The 13,991-nt window shown below is 41.7% G+C and overlaps 1 protein-coding gene across 5 annotated transcripts in view; it reads left to right on the top strand.

Moving 5' to 3' along the window:
- Positions 1-13,991, top strand: part of FGF14 (fibroblast growth factor 14) — a 513,940-nt gene that overhangs the window by 392,548 nt on the left and 107,401 nt on the right. The window lies entirely within an intron of this gene.

Here is a 13,991-nt window from a genome sequence, read left to right as displayed (position 1 = left end):
CTATGGTGTGAAAGCACGAAGGGATATCTTTGGGATGACTGTCGGGTGCTTAAGAGCCCGACAATCATCCTGTGTCTGAAAGGATCATAAGTCATGTAAATATACTTTGTTTTAATTCCTCACAATTTTTGTAGATGTCTGTTTTGCTGTCAATAAATAAGAACATTGTTATTTACAAAACTGTAACTACTTTAATATTTCCCACAACTGGAACTGTGCTATAACTGTATCCAATACAGGCAATCCTTTGAGAGCTAGCCTGTACTCCAGGCTGATACATTTCCTACATTGATACACCGTAGCTGGAAAGATTTGTGTGGCTGATGTATTTAGCTGAAGGAGGATTTCCTAGACTGGATACAATTGTAGAAAACTCTCAAATGTGGTAAATATTGAGTGTAAACAGAAATGTTCCAATTTACTGACAGCGGGATATTGTGTAACCTTCTAGAGTGCTTTGTGCTGTATTTAGTTACAAAAAACGGAAACCACCTTTAATGGTGGTTTCTTACACAAGTTTCTGGGGAAATTTTTCATGCAGTTTTTTGGGGCTAAAGCTAGAAGTGGATTCAAGAGGAATGGGAACTATAAAGAGAAAACTTACACTTCTTCTTCCTGCTGGATGTACTTCTGCATGATAAACTGCCACAGTAACTTATGTGTGAAACCACCCTAAGGCCCGATCCACTCATGTAGTTTTTAAAGCATTTTTTAAATCACAAAAAGTTCTGGTCTGGTTCTATGTACCAACTCATTCCTGCAATTAAGCTGTCCTGGTGACCAGCTATTCTCCATAAGTCTAGCTTCTCTAAGCCCTGACAATCAGCTCACACGTTTAAAAGGAAGCTCTCAGTAATAAGTTCATTGTTGTGGATAATGTTGAGCGAACCCAACCAATATTTCGGTTCAAATTTTGCTATAAGTACAGTTCAGCAAGAACCCGAATGTCAAGTGGTTCATTTCGGCCGCATTGGAAGTTCATAAAGATCCCTAAAACCAGTATTGGTGGTGACGTTCAAATCTGACCAAGGTCAACATCTAAATGGAGTTTTAGTTGATGCAGATGTTGTCCCTGGTCAGATTTGAACCTAGGACCTCAGCACTGCAAGGCAACAACACTAACCAATGAAAGACCACCACTGTCATTGCTGCGACTGTTTTGGGGCTCTTAAGATTGTGTTCAAATCTAATTTTAGGAAGTTTTATGAACCTCCAGTTTGGCCTGAATTAATTCAAACCGAATATTTTGCCAAAATTTGACGAAATGACCGAACCAAACTTTTGAACAGTTCCCTCATCTCTAGTTGCAGACCTAGCTTTGAAACTTTTGATTTTATCAGCTTTTGCCACTCATCATTAAGTCTACTTTTGAAAAGCAAAAGTCAGAAATGGTGTATCTGTATGATGAATTTGATGCACATCACCATAACCAGCTTTCGAGACACCTGCTTTTCACTTACAATTTGATATATCAGCCCCAGAATGTTTAACGATTCTGTCAAATGAGTCTTTGTAGACATGAAATAGTTTATATTGTAGTATCTGTATATAAAATAGAGGAAACTGTTTTGTCTTGCTTTGCTAAGGCTAAAAATATACAGTAGACGTTATCCTTTTGTGGAAAATACCATTTCTGCCTGCTGTTTTGTAAAGGTTTCCAGCTCAATAAAGCTCACTGAAAGAGTTCTTTTTTCACCTGTGTTTGTTAGTGTTTTCTTTTGGCCTAATGTCACACTGATATCATTGGGTCACAGAATTGGCCTGGAAAGTAGTAATTGCATGGAAGGCAACAAGCTAAAAAGTTCTATTGTTATTAAAGCGGCAGTACTGCAGTGTACTGACCACAGGATGACTATGATGCAACAAATCTGTGGGGCATTATTCATTACTTAAACATCTTTAGAATTTCTTTTACTTTAATAGGTAATATTTGCCCTCTCTTTTAGGATACGGTCACACGTGGTAACATTTTGAATATACCCTTAGAATTCCTTTAGACATGGACATAGGATGAAAATCAGAACCTAGAAGAGGAAAGAAGTACTGTACAATATACGGCCAATATGCTGATTTTACTTGTCTTTTAGAGCATAACTGTCATTTTTACTAGGGGAAATACAATTATTATAGCTTACTGAGTCGCTTTTATTAAAGTTGTCTCAAAGGAACACTGGCTTTTGTGACCATAGTAACAAACTTCTGTTTCAGTTGTAAGGCTAATATTAAGAATTATTACAATTGTTCATTTTAGTTAATCATAGCAATTATTGCCCAGTCTAAATGTACAAAACAGTCATCAATAAACAAAAAAAACTAGTATTTAGGGTTTATCAAAATTGGTTAATATGCACTTAAGCATTTTACCTTTTTTAAACTTTTTTTTATCGAAGAATAACATATTCCACTTATACAAACAAATTAGTTACAATGTATTAGTTTTTAATACAAATAATAGGTTAAATATATTTAAAATTATTATTACGTGTAATGTTTCAATTACCACTGTCTTAAAACATAGAAAATTGTAGTGTGTACCAATATATTTGATTATAATTGATGACCATATTGAGCTAAAACAGTATTTAAGGAACTACATCATATGCCCCATACCTTGTGAAATTTTCAGGACATTTTTTGTTTTTATAAACCATTTTTTCATATGGAATGATCGTATTTACCATATTTTGCCATTAAATCATAGTTGCAGGTTGTCTGTCCCTCCATTTAATTGCTCTTGGCTATAAAGAGTGTTTCACAACATAAGATTCATATATGGTTCTACCATTGTTCAACATCACCATAGGATGCCTAGTAAACAAAAATGTGAAGTTTTCAGAACGGGGAGTGCAACTAATATTTGTCACTTTAGTCCAAAAGGTCTGAATCTCGTTGCAATACTAGGTTAAACATCTATGACATTGAGCAGTCGGTCATCGCCGCATGTAATATAATTTAGTTGGAGTTAGGTAGTATTGATGTGTTATGTAAAGTTGACTAAGTTTATTATTAGCGGCTGGAGATACTAACAAGTGGGATTCCATAGCATCTGACTACTCATTTGTAAGAGAGAATATAAAGGCTTTCCAGTTATATTCTATCTTCAATCACATGGTTAAGAATTCAGATCTTTTTGAGTGTACAAATGGAAGATTAATCCTTTACGTCTCTGTGTACACATAATCCCGATTAAAGGGTTAGAGAAAATGGATGGAGAGAGAGGGCTCCGGATATTGAACACATACAGGATAGCACCGTTGAAAAAACTTGTGGAAATCCGATCAAGGTGTATTATGTATTTGTTGTATCTGTTGGAAGGATAAAAAGGTCCCTTGTATATATAAATGTGATAATGACTTTACACCATGTTCAACCCAATATTCAGAATCAGGAAAATTACAAGGATGAGGAAGACCTCTATTATTCCATAAGGGGGTTCAGGTGGAATCTCTTGATATTCTGTCACTCATTTGACTAAGTCCCATACTCGAATGGCACATTTATGTATAGAAAGAGAAGAAGAATTTTTGGTTTTCCAAAACTGTCCATGGGAGAGTAGAGGAGGAATAATTTTGTTTGTGTTCAAATTACTTGCATTATTTCCTATACATGTGTGATGTTATCTGATGTTGACTTGCCAGATATGAATCCTGTCTGGTCAGATTGGCTAATATCCTAGATAATTTGGTGCATTTTTAATTTACAAATCAATTCACAAAATTTGTTCTAAATTCTGATTGGTTGCTCTGGTGGACAGCTGGGCTATGTGCCAAGATATGTTGGGGTATGGTCACACGGTGGAATTGGCTATGGAAAAACTCCACGTGAATTCTGCCTTTAAAATCCGCATCAAAATCTGCGTCTTTTTGATGTGGATTTTCGTATGGACCTGCATGTGGAATTTACCCCGTCAATGGGCAAAATCCAAATGCAGAATTGACATGTCCCTTCTTGATGCAGAAATGCGCAAAAACTTGATTTTCAATTAAAAGAGAAAAAACTGCTGCGGATTTACATGAAAAACCACATCAAAATCCACACCAATGGCGCAGGTCTTGATGTGCTTTCTGCCAAGAGTTGGATGAGGAATTGGGTGCGGATTGTCCGCTGTGTGTAAACATAGTCTTTGACCAGTCAAATTTGAATAAAACTAATGATTTGTTTCTTCAAAGATGAGCAGATCTCTCTAGGTAAATTCTTTCCTCCCTTCCTTCATAGAAATTGCATCCCTGTTCAGTCAGAGATCATATGTCTATGGGCATCTTCAAGAAAAGTTGTTTTATTTTCAAGAGAAAGCACCACTTTAATCTATATGTTGGCCAAATTAAGTGAATAGGAGTGAGCTGCAATACCAGACCTAGCCCTTTGTGAGCATTTCCACCATGATCAGAGGAAACTAATGGATTGCTTTGCTGCCTACTAGCTAATTAAAAGTCAAATTTTTACCGCTTCAACATATTTGACTGGTGACCCAGAGGATATGACCCACCAGTTAAACATGTTGTGGGTATTTGACTTTTAATTGGCTTGCAGGCAGCATAGCAATCCACTAGTTCTCTCCGATTAAGGTAGTAATGCCCATAGCCTTAGTAATTATACTACACCATGCTAGTTCTTACAAATATATTGGTTTACAAGTTAGCATGTTAGGTGCTCTTTGTCAAATACTTTATATAGCACCAACATATTCTGCAGCACTTTACAAGTCCAATAAAAGTATGTTTTATGGTGAATGAAGCATTAAGGTGTCTTTCTTTGCCAATTGGCAATATTGTTGTGCATAGGCTGATAACTAGCATATTTACCAGGAGCATCTTCATTGTGGGTCATTCCCAGTTGATGTGCATGCCCTGTCCTCTAGTGAGCCATTGGCAGGCTGCCCCGCTCTCTCAGGTACTAACAGTGAAATGGAAGATGTTTAATCTATTCTGCATGAAGTACAGGGCTTTGATCAAAGAAGAGTATTATAGATGCTGCTATGAAGGAAGAATAGGAGGCAAAAGGTAAACTCTATTGTGAATTCTGCGTTTTATGTCTAAGGTTGCCGAGCGCATCAGAGAGGGAGAAAACAACTGAAGGAACATGTTTAGCTTGCTTCTTGAGGTTGAGGAAAATACACCCTAGGGCTCCTTCTTTTTAGGTTATTAAAAATGAAACATTAGAATGATTTCTCATCCTACAGAAAATGTTAGTATTACAAATCGGAATGATTCTGAACTGTAGAACAGCCATAAAAATCTACACTGCTTGGTTGATGTGATGGTACTTGTTACCTGGGGATCTGTTTGCCATGAGAATATGTGTACTTTCGTCTAGTTCTTCCATAATTGTATGTTTGATATTGAGTGTGAAGAACATCTAATGTTTTCTTTAGTTTTTATCTTTATGAATTCAGTTATGAGTTACTGTAGGTAAACAGCTTGTCTTTAGGAAATTGGACCTTAGGAATATTGTGGGACAAGACAATTCCATGATGTAGAAAATTGGGCAACCTTGACTATGAATGGTTAAAGACATCAAGGAAGATTCTCACTTACAATCCACTCAACTTTACTTTCTCAACTTTTTTAATAGCATTTTTGTTGCAGCAGCATAAAAGTAACTGTTTTTATGCTATACATATTGTCAGTTTTAGTTTGCACATCCCCACCCAATGTGTTGATGCATACTCTTTGCTAATCACTGTTATGACTATACATTGGGCATATAGAGGGCGCAGATTAACCAATTATTAGCACTCTTATCCCACTTTCTAGCATAAGCAGGGTCTCCAACAATCATACTTGGCAGTTGGCAATCATATGCCAGGAAGCATAGATTATCTGTCCTGCAATTGACCCCTTTTTAAATACGCGAGTGATTAGTATAAAGCTTAATTTAGATGGCAGTAATATGGCCATGCATTAGGGTCTGTGTTATTATTGCTATAACCGGACCTCCAGGGGGTTTTCCTAAACTGAACCTAAATAAATATAAGGTAGAACCATGAAGTATCTGGATGCTGCAGTTGTAATATGGATTCTGCAACTATATTATGGTTGTCTAAAATGGGCCAGATTAACCTAAAGGCGTATGGAGGACTTTGTGAGAAAGTTACCTTCAAAAGTGAAAGGTTTACATATTAATTCACTGAGAAGTGTGTCCTAAGTAAATCTGGGGTACTTGTAATTAGGCTCCCGCTGTTCTGTGGGGTTAAGAGAAAGACAATCCAGAGAGGAAAAATGGGAATGCCGCAGAGGGCAATGTTATGTACAGCACATCATCAGGTTTCTTTATGCTTCTGGACCTCTTGTTCATCACACTTTGCTGCACCAGAGCAATGGTTAATTCTCTGGGTTTTGGGCTCTGTTGTGTCTCGGGTTTTCTGAGGAGCTCATTAGCCCAGTTATATATACTCAGTCAGACCTTTCAGGGTATCCACAGTATTTAAAGTAGTGGATGAGATTTAAACAAATTTCATTCACAGGCGGTAAAAAAAAATCCACATAAAATCTGTGCAGAAATTGACAGCTGGTTTAAATTTTAAAGGGAACGTCCCTGGTGCACCATAAACTAAGGTGCTATTAATTCCTGCGAGCTAGTGATGTTCCCTCTGAAGTTGTAGTGTACACAAAAATCTGACTTTTTGCAGAGTGAGTGCACTCTCCCATATACTTGTATTGAAGAGCGTGCGGACAGGACTCTGAAAAGAGTCAGATTTTGTGCCATGCGCTGACTTCAGAAGAGGACACCACGGGATCCCAGGAGTAAGCTAGTATGAAAAATACCTCACCCAGTTCCCTGCCACATCCCCTAACAGTACCATGACTTATATTATGGTGCTCTGGGGTCATGACAGATTCCCATTAAAGAGTAGTTGCACTTTCAGCTAACTTTTTAAATGTCATAGAGAAATGTAAAAATTATTGATCAGTGGGGGTCCGCGGTGAGCACTAGACTGAGGGGGCTGCAGTGTTCGCTCAAGCGATGTGACCCCTTTGCTGTCTTCATTGCTTTTCAATTGCTTCTGGCAGCTGAAGAAAGCCCCATAGAGGTGTATAGTGCCTTGAATAGACCTCTGAGGCCATCTTCAGCTGCTGGAAGACTTGGCACAATTTTCAAAATTTCCCTAACATTTCCACTTATTGCCCGTACACCAAACATCCATCTAAATCATCTAACTGAACTCCAGCACCCTTTTTTTACTGACCTGCGCCACCGCTGATTTCAGGCCAGCTTCAGATTTCCCCATCGTTATTTACAAGGGCCCCCAGGAACTGCAAAAACGACATCTCCCACAATGCCCCATTGCCAGTGATTGATGAATACACATTCACAACTGAACAAACGGTGTCGTTATTGCAGACTTTGAAAGCACTGAGAAGCCTGACCAGTAAAACTGTGGAGCATACAATTCATAACAATGGGATACCAATGGAGAACTAAGCAGGGGCAGAACGCAGATAATGTAATATCTCTGCAGCTTTGTACAATAAGTAACTTATAACATTATATTGCAAAATGACGTTATTGCCTTATGAAGCCTATAACTTTCAGTTTGAATCTCTGCGATACCCCTTTAAGTTCTGGCATTGACTTTGGCTTGCTCCTGACCCTCCATTACTTTGTAACAACTCTTGACTGCGTTTCGTGTTCACTGACTGTGCTTCCTCTGCCAATTTGCGACTACTCCAGGGATGGTGACCTGGCGATTCCTTGCAGCAAAGTCTCAATCCATATTTGAGGTTCAATATCAGAGAATTGCTTAGACTCCACACCAAGCGTTAGCTGGTGCTAATCAGATAGAAGCTCCACTTCCAGCTCAAATGCAACTGTATCAACATAATTTGCAGTAAGGTGTGTAACAGTGCGTAGCATACACTAGAAGTTTGGAAAAAAGTACCACTCTTCTGATTTATTAAATAAGAGCAGAAAAACATTTTAAAGCCATAAATAACTTAAGGTGGCCGACTAGATGGACAGAGTCTAAACCACAAGACATTCTGTGTCTACAGGCTCTTAAGATGTAACACTGGTACTGAGCCTAAGGCCATATTTACATGGCCTATATGGAGTTGCACCTACATTCTGTATCCACACGATGTGTGAGATTCCACACATTATATGTGCTATTCTCATGCATGAATCACACCTAAATAGGACAGGTTTCATTTTCTCTGTCTCACACCAGTGGTGCGAGAGGAAGAACGCCTATGTAAATTTACTCATTGATAACAATGGGTTAATACATTGTGAGAATTCTGTGCATCAGGCATAGAACTAGTGCAATTTTCACACTCTTTTAAATAAGCCCTAAGGGAACTAGCCAAACATTCAGTATAAATCTTATTCAAATAACAGAAGAATGCCAAGAGGAGACCCTTGATTGTAACCATTTCGAAAGCCCACTAAAGGGGGTTGGAGCCGATGACCCTGGAGGTCCCGTCCAACTTTACCATTCTATGAAGACCTCCTTCTCTGCTCTCCCGTAATATGCTCTCCAAACAATCTCCAAGATTTCCTCTGTGCATCACCTATACTTTGGAACTTACTACCGCAACACATCAGACTCTCCCTACCTTGGAAAGCTTCAAAAGAAGCTGAAAATTTACTGGTTACCTTTTCAGAAAAACCTATAATCTACAGTATCCCTTCTACTCTCACTTACTGTCACCTTTCCATATAGACTGTAAATCCTTGTGGGTAGAGTCCTCTGTCTCTCTCTTTGTCAATTTGTAAGTCATTTAGTCCACGTTTTTTGTTTGTCCTATTCCATATATAATGTATTTAACCCCCAGTTTTCATATCTACAGATGCCTGTAATTAACAGAACTTTCAAATAAATTATTAATATTAAAGGCTGGAAATTATTAAACACTTGGAACACAGTTTCATCAGGCCACACTTAAGTGTAATTTTAATTAAATGCAGGCAAATAGTAGCGAAGATATTGATGTGCTTGTATCTTTGTGTATTATTACCCAAAATACAGAATATAGCTTTTAGCTAGTGGTAGATTTCTCATTGTGATATTTGGGGCACCATTTATCACTGTACAGAGTGTAACTGAGTTAACGCAAGAACATTAACTGCTGCCTTTCTCCAAATAAATACGAGCAATATATCAAGATGAATTCTAATAAGCTTTTTGCCATCGTCATTAGATTAAAAACAACTCAAATGGCTCTTCTATTGGTTTACAGACCGTTATTTTGGTTTTACATTCAGATTTAATACTTTACAAAAAGGGAAATAATTTTTTGTAAAGCCTAACACATGTGACGCCACATCTGCTATCCTGTAAATTGAATTCATCGATAGTGAAGATAACTGCAAATCATAGTTAAGAATTAATGACACTTATGGGTTAAATGGGGTTATCCAGGGAAGAAATTTTTTTTCAAACAGTCTCAGAGTGATGGAATAACATTAAAAAGCCATACTCACCTAATTCTCTCTACACATTATTGTTACAGTTGGCGGCCTTGGCCACCCAATTACCCATCCTTGCAGCAGCAACAGGTGTGTAGTCCCTCCTCACACCTAGCTTCAGCGTCTGCTTGCTCTGTGACAGCAGCTTGAAGGGTTCACAAATGATAGAGACTCAGGGGCTTGGGTGAAAAAGTTCAGTGTGTCCCCCTTCCCCTTCAGCTGTATCTGTACCAGTACTCATTCCTAAATTGCAGCTGCAAAATGAATTTACATACATGATGTAGCCCCTCGACATAAGATTTCCAAACACGACTCATTTCAAGGACTACATAAAAATAAGTTTGTTGCCCCTTATGCTGTGTTCATGTTTTTTGTTGTATTTTTGAACCAAAATTTAAAAAAACACATTAAAAAACTGCATGCAGTATTTAAAAATCACAGACATTTTTAAGAAACTCTATACACTATTAAAAACCGTACGTGATGACTTCCGCCCAAGACACAGAGGGAGCAGGACGTGTTCTACAGAGCTCCTGCGAACACAGCCTCCCAGAGCCACCGGGACCCTCTGGAGCCCTACAAAAGCAGCTGCCGGGGACGAACATCTCCCCGGCTTGCGAGGCAGAAGCCCCCCACACCCCAAAGACACCCGGGAAGCTCCCGGGAGACCCCGCAACGCAACACGCGGAACCCCCAAATCGGGACACGGGCGGGAGGAGAGAGAGGACACGGGGCCCGGGGCACACCGAAACGCAACCAACCAGCGGAGAGACTCACCGGATCGCTGACCGCGACAGGAGACGCGCCGAGGATCCCCCGGGGTGCCGCGGCCTGGGAGACATCTGAGACCGGGGCCCGGACTTCCGGTCGCGAAGGCCGCGAGGTCCCCTGATCGGAGAGGGCCCCCGTGGAGCCCCAGGGGGAACCCGGAGGACCCGCTGAGAGACATCGGCACACGGGGAGAAGGCGGAGAGGCGGAGGCAGAGCGGCGGCGTGAGCCGCGATCCAGCCACCAGGCCGCGATAGCCGGCACACGGAGCGGCGCGAGAGAGGTAACCTCCCCAGGGTATCCGGACGACCCGGAGACCCCCTCCGGGGCACAACCGCCACCCGCGGAGCGGCCGGAGCGCCGCGGCCTAGCAGAACCAGAGGCCGCGGCCTAAATTTTTGGCAGTGACGTCAGCGACAAACCCCGCCCACTACGGTGGCCGCGGGAGCGGCGATTACGAGACCGGCCTCCCTGACTGAGGCGCGCCGCGGCCCGGCGGCACTCGAATCACCGGCCCCGACCGAGGGGGGGCTGCCGGCAGGCTGTGACCCGACGAGACACAGGGGCTGGGGCGCGGGGCCTCGGGGGAGATACCAGCGGCCCGGTGAGTAGGGGGAAGGACACAGAACCCCCCCACAGAAGACTGGATAACCCCCACCCACACATCACCCTAGAAACCGGCCACAGGGAAAACAACAAGGGGAAAACAAAAGTCATACCACACATAAGCCCCCATACGAACTGTAGACAAACCCCACCAGACCGTGGCCCGGGACAGTGCCCCAACAACACAGCAAGGGCATAAACAAGGCCTGAGAGGAGGGGGAGAAAAAGAAAGGAGGAACACAGAAGGGTAACGCGCCTAAAGAAGGGGGGAACACCCCAAGAGGGGGGGGAGGTGGAAAAGGGGAAGAAAACGAACAGGAGGAGAAAGACAGCAGCAAAACAGAGACTCCCCAACCTTGCAGAATAGAGTGGAGGCGAGAAAGGAGACAGAAGTGAACATAACAAGAACAAAATCCACCAGAAAAACCCAATAGAACCACTCAAACAAAAATGCAAGAATAATAACTAAATGAAAAGCCGCATCCGCACCGAAAAAACCAGCAACAAAACAATAACGAACTTGGATACAGGGAAAAAGCAGCTCTCTGTACACTAAATCTGCATACCCACCAGAACCGAAAACTGAAATATGGACAAATATCTAAACGAACGTAGTTCAAATACTTCAACGCGAGCAACACGCCAGATAGATACAGACAAAACAAACTCAGGGGGAAAGCAGAAAAACAGACCGACCAAAAGTACAAAAGAAAAAGAGAGCAAGAACACTCAACAACCCATACCCTCCCCAAGAAACGCCTCACCCCGAGCCACAAAAACATCGGACCAAAACCCTGAAACCCCGCCTCCACAAACCGCCACATCACCGATGGATAACAGTGCAGAAATGACACAGGCCACAATGGTGGCGCAAGAGGTCTCAAAAATATTACTACCATTATTTGACAACAGATTAGAGACATTGCACAAATCTATAAATTCAGCTCTATCGCAAATCACAGACAACACCCAAAGACTGACAGAGCTGGAAGCAAAGTCCCAAAATACAGACCAATCCATAGCCACCTTAGAAGCCTCATTACAAAGAAGCCGATTAGAAACCGAAGCACTCCGGGAGAAAATAGACGACCTAGAGAACAGACATCGACGCAATAATCTACGCTTTGTGGGAATCCCGGAATCGGTAACCAACGCCCAACTCTCGACATACCTAACCACTGACCTACCACAAGCCCTTCAACTCAACATGCCAAATGACCCCTTAATAATTGAAAGGGCCCACAGAATCGGCCCACCAGGAGACGGACGCAACAACCGAACCCGACCACGACCAGTGATAGCCAAATACATGCACTGGGCAACGAAAGAGGAGGTTTTACAGGCCTACAGACGACGAAAAGAACTGATAATTCAAGGAGTGAAAATCCTCATATTCCAGGACTTCTCAGCTGCAGTCTCTCAAAAACGCAAATTATTCACTCCAATCTGTCAAGCCCTACACGAACAAAACACACGTTTCCAACTGCTGTATCCCGCAAAACTTCGGGTTCAAGAAGGCAATAGAACTTTGATATTTAACAATCCGGAAGACGCAAGGAGACACTTACAACTGGAAGAAGAAGACGGAAGAGGATGAGACAGAAAGAAAAAGGGAACTGGGTCCCTGATCCCCCAACACGACCCTGATCCAAATAATGCGGATGTGGCAGCACTAATGCAAAAGAAAAGATTGCATACATGTTTTATGTTTATATAAGTTTTTCTATGTTTTTCACTATGACCCATTTGAATTCTAGGAGAGAACCCAACAGGGAGATCGAAGGGCCCCGCCGACACGGCACGACCACTATTCAGTTGCACCCACGGCTCGCTGGGACCGGGGGATGCGACGACAGAAAGGCATTCACAACGGTAAATATGACCAAAACACATACATTAACATGCCTATAGACGTAGAGACTACAGATTACCACACACCCAAAACACTACAAATTCTATCTTGGAATGTAGATGGTCTTAACACACCTATTAAGCGAAAAAAAGTACTAACACACTTGAAGAGACACAAACCAGACATTGTATTCCTGCAGGAAACACATTGGAAAAAAGAGGGAAAGGGCGAGCTGAGAGCACCGTGGATAGAAACATGCTACACAGCCTCACATACATCAGCATCACGAGGAGTAGCCATCCTGATAAGGAAAAACATACCACACACGATGATACAAACCATAACAGATCCACAAGGGAGATTCCTGGTGCTGAGGGTCAGCATAGACTCACAAACATATTGCCTGGTGAACATATACGCCCCCAACACAGACCAACCAAAATTCTATGCAACATTAACTGAACAGTTACAACCTTACCTAAACGACCACATAATCCTGGGGGGAGACTTTAATGGCATACAAGACGACTCACTAGACAGAACAGGACCTTCCACCCAACCAACCCCAACCACACAAGCGCTAATCACACTAATAGACCAACTTCACGTGTGCGACCCGTGGCGACTTTCAAACCCAACCAGCAGAGAATATACATGCTGCTCCAATGCCCATCACTCGTTTTCTCGGATAGACTTTTTTCTAATATCGAACAAAATATTCGATTGCCACCGGCAATCTATAATTCATCCGATATCTCTAAGCGATCACGCACCGATCGCAACAACATTACAACTGGTCCCCTCTCGGAAGCTGTCACGGCTGTGGCGTTTCCCCTCCTACCTACGGGAATCGGAAGAGTTTAGAGAATACATAAAACTACACTGGAACAACTACGCAGACGACAACAGCGAACACATAGACAACATAGCACTCTTCTGGCAGGCCTCGAAGGCAGTGATGAGAGGTCACATCATAAGCTACGTGTCCCACAAAAGGAAAAAATTCCAAACAGAATTCGAGGCCTTACACAGTTCTCTCTTGACAACACAAAAAGAACACATAGACGCTCAAGATGATAACTCATATCAAATATTCCTCACAGCAAAACACCTGCTAAATGAATTCGTACACACACATGCACACTGGCAAACACAACTAACAAAAAATAAATTTTATAGGTGGGGCAACAAGACGGGGCGACTGTTAGCAAACCTAACCAAACAAAGACAGCCACATAAACCAATATTAACCCTAAGGGGCACCAACGATAATACCCTGATGACAAAACAGGAAGAGATAACCCAAACACTTTACGAATATTTTGAAAACCTATACCGGGCAGAACCAGCAAACAT

This window comes from Eleutherodactylus coqui, chromosome 1, assembly GCF_035609145.1.
Source record: "Eleutherodactylus coqui strain aEleCoq1 chromosome 1, aEleCoq1.hap1, whole genome shotgun sequence".
NCBI classification, from domain to species: domain Eukaryota; kingdom Metazoa; phylum Chordata; class Amphibia; order Anura; family Eleutherodactylidae; genus Eleutherodactylus; species Eleutherodactylus coqui.
The sequence above is the reverse complement of the archived record's forward strand: the minus strand, read 5'-3'. Positions and strand labels throughout refer to the sequence as shown.